This window comes from Muntiacus reevesi, chromosome 17, assembly GCF_963930625.1.
Source record: "Muntiacus reevesi chromosome 17, mMunRee1.1, whole genome shotgun sequence".
In the NCBI taxonomy this organism is placed as follows: Eukaryota; Metazoa; Chordata; class Mammalia; order Artiodactyla; family Cervidae; genus Muntiacus; species Muntiacus reevesi.
The window spans coordinates 55,251,456-55,257,455 of NC_089265.1; the positions used below are offsets into that span (position 1 = coordinate 55,251,456).

Here is a 6,000-nt window from a genome sequence, read left to right on the forward strand (position 1 = left end):
TTGTCCTCAGCCTAAGTAACTGTGACTGCAGGCCAGACACTGGCCTTTCTGGCCCTGGTGCTCCCTATGGAATGTCGCCCTGGCCTTGTTAGAGTGACTAAATATGGGGGTCCCCCACTCCTACCAACAATATGGGAAGCACAGAATCAAACCGCCTGGGAAGAGAGCACCTCCCTGGATGCTGGGTTCAGGATGGTGCCTAGGCTGCTGAGCCTCAAACCTCAACCATTGCAGGTCTCATGGCTTCAGTAGAAGTCATGCCAAGAAGCCTAAAGGCAAGAGAGAAGCTCAAAAGAAGCTGGCAGGGCCCCAGGCCAGCCGTGAATACCACAAAGCCAAGAGGAACCCCAGGGCAGGACTGGTAGCAGCTCTGGTGATCCTGCAGGTCCCATCAAACCAACAGAGTAAAGACAGACACAGACTTGGCATTTAAAAGGCGAAGCACCACTGATGCCAGGATTTTAGGGCATCCTGGCAGCGCCTGTGACCACACCCCTTTTTACCCCTCTGTTCACAGTGAAATGAAATAGTTGCTTTCTCCACACCACCGGGTTCCAACTTTCCCAGAATCTTTCTCTGGGCCCTTAGCTTACAGCCCAGACAACAGAGGCCTCCCTGAGTGGGGAGTATTAATGCATCACGCCCATTCTCGATGGTTCACCCTGGAGTGGGGTAGGACTAGGCATTTTCCCTGCTGCTGCTTTCTTGCTGCCACTGCTTTAGGCAACCTTGAAAGGAAAGAAAATGAACAGATTACAGAATCTCCAATAGACCCCGCTAGCACTAAGGAAAAACTTTCTTCCCTCTGGGCCACACGCCCCAGTGACTCAGATCAGAGAGGATGTCAGATCTGCTCAGGCCAGTGACTAAGAAGCCCAGTAACATCCTAGTTTGTGTAGCATGGGTTGGGACGACCACGGATAAGAACATCAAGGTATAAGTAGCAAGGCCTTTCCATATCCATGGTGAAACAAAGGCCATCAAGCCTAGCCTCCTGTGAGAGATGGTCTCTGATTTGTCTTCTGGCCGAACACAAACTTGTGAGAGTGGCTCTGAGAGCACTCAAGTAATAATGGAGGATCCAATGCTGTTCTCCAGAAGGTAACTTGACAGTAAGCTGAGGGGAACATCCCCAAGCCCTGTCTTCCCATCACTATAGCTGCATGCTCCTCCGCATGGCTCAGCCTTCACTCCAGAAGGAGCTAATGTTCCCAGAAGCTGGGCACAATGGAAATCCTAATAAAAAGATTGTGATGTTATTTTGGCTTCTGTTTCCTGTTGTTCAGGGCACCTGCCGAGTTTTGGTTTGGTTTCCTATGATTGGCCAATTCCTGAATCTAAAACAGGAGCAGCTGTAGCCTCCAGGAAGCCCACAGCTAGGTTGCCAGATGCAGGGGCGCGTGGGGAGGAGACAAGGGCTCCACCATGGACACAGAGGAGATGGGGGAACAGAAGAGAAAAGCCAAAGTTTTTGAAGAAATTGAGGAAGAGGTAAGCCCTCTGAGCCTCCCCGCTGTGTGTTACCCCAAACACACACCCCTGGCCAGTATTAGACATTCCCGTCCCAGTTTCTGCTGAACTACAAAGTGGGGACTACTAGTTGGCTGTTTTCTCCTGGTCTGGGCTCTCCTTGGTCTGGAGTTTCCTCACCATCTCTGCTAATTGTGTTAATGTGATATGATAGGTTGGATAAACTAAGATCTGGAAAAGCTTTCAAAAGACTATGAAATCTTCAATTCATCCCTTTTGCCTGGTAAGAACAGAGTCAGTACCTGTAGATGTGAAAGCATCTCTAGACTTTGGATCAGAGGCAGATATTCTACTCTGAAACCATAGGAGCCCCAAACACAAATACAGCTAACCCTCAAGGGACCAGAGGCCATTAAGTTGCATGATCCAACTATATGCAAATTTTTTTTTCAGTAAATAGGTACAACAGTACCCCACAGCCCTTAGTTGAATCTGCAGATGTGGAACCAGGGATATGGAGGCCCAATTATAAAGTTACAAGAGGATTTTTGTGGCAGGGGCATCAGCTCCCCTAATTCCCACATTGTTCAAGAATCAACTGTAAATGCTAACATTTTAGCACTTCCTATGCACTGGGCAGTTCTAAGTGCTTTGCATAAAGCTAATCTTCAAAACAACCCTATGTGATTTGTATTACAGATGAGAAAGTGAAAGTGAGGTTCCACAGTCACAAACTTAGGAAGTAGGGGAGTCAGGCAGTCTGATTTCAGTGCCCATGCTCTTAATTTATTGTGCTGCCTGTCAAAGTACACCTCAAAGAAAGTTGCTGTATGGTCCGGCACCTCCTGTTTCCATCCCCAGGGAACAGGCATACACAGGTACAGGCATGTAGCCCACATCAGAGGATTTCTTACCACCTGCACAACTCACCCCCTTCACTCACAGACTCCCACACCACTCCATCCTGGAATTTTCCCACAGAAGTCCATCAGGTTCAGACACAATAACTACCTACACACCCTTTCTCGTTTCTAGGCTCAGTGAAGCCAAGCATTGGGACAGAGAAATAGGCATGAAAGCTGGACCTCTATGAGCCCTCATGACAAGAAAGGTTTCCCCACTCTCATTCAGACAGTCTTGACTGGAACTTCGGACCCTCCCAGCTCTGTTCCTCATACCAACCGGCACTTGTTCCCAGGGTTGGATGGAGCTTCAGTTCCACAAAAACTTCCACACACTCTGACTTTCCCTAGAGATAAAGAGGAGTGCACTTGAGCCAGAGTAGAGCAGTGATCACTAAATTTGCTAAATATGGAGTAATTAGTGTTCTCTCTCCCACCCCACTCATAGGGTTGTTTAGAGTTTGGCCTTTCTAAACTTCAATTTCCTCATCTGTAAAAACCTGGAAAACAGTTCATTTTGTCTGCCTCCTAGGCTGATAGTTGAGTGAAGACAGGATAAAATTGGTAATTGAACAGAGCTTGGTACACTGTAAGGCACTGAGTGAACAGAAAGAATTTCTGGCCCCTGAAGGCTGTGTGTGTATCAGTCCATACACCACCCCCCTCGCCCGCATAGCTGGGGATACTTCCATTGGCCTCTGTCCACAGTGCTGAAGTCACAGCCAAGCCCGTTAGGAATTTTCAGTCCGTCTTTTCTTTTTTTTAATATACTCATTTATTCATATACACACTCACTTTACATTATTACATTTTAATACTCTTAGAAAACAATATAGAATGCTCCATGAATTTGCATGTCATCCTTGTGCAGAAGCCATGCTAATCACCTCTGTAATGTTCCAATTTTAGCATATGTGCTGCTAAAGTGAGCACTTAAGTCCCTCCTTGTCCCATCTAAGGAAGCATCAAAGACAGAGAATACCAAGCCCAAGGACTGCCCTAAAACTCAGAAGGTATTGCCAAAATGTTTTTTTATTTCATTAGTTTCAAGTATCCTTTCTTTTTTAATAAACAATAACATTCCTTTAAAATTATAATAGGTACAAAACAGGCAGGATGTGATTTAGCAGGTAAGGGAGAGCAAAGGATGCAGTCTTCACTTGGTGAAGATGTAACCTGAGGCTACATGGAAAGAAAGGGTCAGAGGAGGGATGTGGGCTGGCTAGTATGCTGACTGGCACCCCTGGAAAAAGCTAATCAGAGCCAGGCATCATGAACTGAACCACAGCCAGGGGAACATAGTCTTAGTAGCTGGAACTGAACAAGGCAGAGGAGGAACCCATGAAGGCCTGAGAGGTGTTCACCCTATCAAGGAGCAGATTTGAGGGATGCAGATGGCTGATGTCTGGTAGATAGGACCAATGAGGTTGATGTGACCTCAAGAACAGAGCTAAGATCAAAGGTGGAGAAGGGGCAGATTTCTGCTCAATAGGACCAAAAGACAACTGAATACCTGGGAAGGTAGTGAAGCTATACATGCATATGACAGAAATATGATGTTGAGGGTGAAATGCCTTCCCAGGTCTCCAGTTATCTTGAGGCCTGCGATGCCAGTAAGTGGTTAGGCACCTTCTACTGTAACCCCAGCCCTGAGGCCTGCTGAACGGGAGATCCATGCTTGTACAGACCCATACAAACCCAAAGCATCAGCACTGCTGAGCCGAAAGCCTTAATTTCTTTAGTTCAACCTCTTAGACCAACTGCTGTGCCTCCAGCTCTGAGCCCTGACCTGAGAGAAGAGATCCAATATCACAATTCGCCTATTATCCCCTTTCCAGGTGGGCTCTGAGAAGCATGCCTTCAGAAGCTGATGTTGCATGCCCTCTGATGGTCATTCCCAGTACTGTTCTCTCACCCCAAAGCAAAAAATAAAAAACTCTTTGAACTTTTATGGTACTAGTCATTGCAGGGCTTCCCAGGTGGCTCAGTGGTAAAGAATTCACCTGCTAAGCAGGAAATGTGGGTTTAATCCTGGGTCGGGAAGATACCCTTAAGAAGGAAATAGCAACCCAGTCCCATATTCTTGCTGGAGAATCCCAGGGACAGCAGAGCCCGGCAGGCTACACTCCATGGGGTCAGAAAGAGCCGGACACAACTTAGTGACTAAGAAAAGATAACAACAACTAGTCAGTGTAGGTTCGGAACAGGCAGGGAGACACTAGACAGGTATCTGGGAGTCAGATGACCGGTCAGTGTGCAAGTATCAGTGTCAAGATTAGGGCTCATCTGAAAAGATCTAGGAGGAGGCTTAGACTCAGGCTGGATGGGAGAGCTACCTGACCCAAGACTAAGACCAACATCAGTGTCTCAGGCTGAGGCCAAAGTTGGGGCTCATTGTGGGACTGAATTCTGGGCTAATGTGTCAGCATGAAGTGTGTATCCAGGTGATATGCAAAGTGTCTGACTACAGGAAGGAGTCAGTGGATAATGGGCTCAACATGGTATTCCTATACAAGGTGAAACATCAGATAAGTACCAGCCATTGGAGAACTTAAAAAGAGATATTGCCAGGGGAGAAGTACAAGCAATGGTAGACAGAATAAGGAAGTCACTAATTTCTAAGAGCCTCCCAACCTTAAAGATGGGAAGAGCCAGGCTAGAAGAGCCCCTTTTCTCCTCAGAATGTGAATTTCAGTATTCTAGTTCCAACTTCCTGTTGAAGCCCCCCACCAACCCTAGTACTGCCACATACAAATGATAGGAACAATTTTGGGACACAGGAGAGGTCCAAGAAACAGTCCTGTCACTGCATAAAGCCGGCAGCGTGGGGGTAGTCTTCCTTTCCCCCAGGATTCTCTGTTTCTACTGGCAACAGTGCTGGCAGCCTCCCACACCCAGATCTTAGCAACCCTGGGAGCCCCTGGCAACCGCTGCCATGGTGACGAGACAGGGAACTGAGAAGAGGCTGGGGAGCACTTCCCCTGGAGCCCCCAGGACTTACGTGAGAGAGGCCTCCCGCTCCCACACACAGCCTGGGCAGGGACACGCACTCCTGTCTAAACACCTCCTCACTGGCACCCACCCCCGCCCCTGCCCCAGGTTCCGGTTCCCTCAGGGTGAGGAAATGAGGGACATCTACGGTTGTGACGTCTCCAGAGGGAGAGAGGGCGAGAGGGGGTGTTTGGAACTGACGAGATCACAGATGCATGCATACAAAGGCAGACAGTGCCAGCATATCAATAGCCATGAAGCCTTACTTCATCCACTTTTTGTCATGTAGACAAAGACACAGGCCTACACTTAATCACATATGTACAGTAACATGAAATCACATACCTACAATAAATAACACAGAATCAAGCACACGCAAAAATAATTAAACAGATACACTTTCACTCATAAATTGCATGATAAACACAACACTACAAATAATTTCCAGACTCCAGCGTTTATAGATGCACTCACATATCCAGATATCTGTGAACATATAGCATAAGTTACCTTTCTTGACCATTAGCTGCAGGCCAAGCTGTCAGCACTACATGTGTCACCTTAATTAACCCTCACGACAATCCGATGCGGTACGGCTGTTTTCTATCTCCATTTTACATAAGAGGAAATTAGGCAC

At 47.2% G+C, this 6,000-nt stretch overlaps 1 non-coding gene across 1 annotated transcript; it reads right to left on the reverse strand.

Moving 5' to 3' along the window:
• Positions 1-3,198: 3,198 nt before the first annotated feature.
• Positions 3,199-3,305, reverse strand: LOC136148841 (U6 spliceosomal RNA). Its single transcript, XR_010659604.1, has one exon. It is a non-coding gene; the product is annotated as a U6 spliceosomal RNA (small nuclear RNA).
• Positions 3,306-6,000: the final 2,695 nt, after the last annotated feature.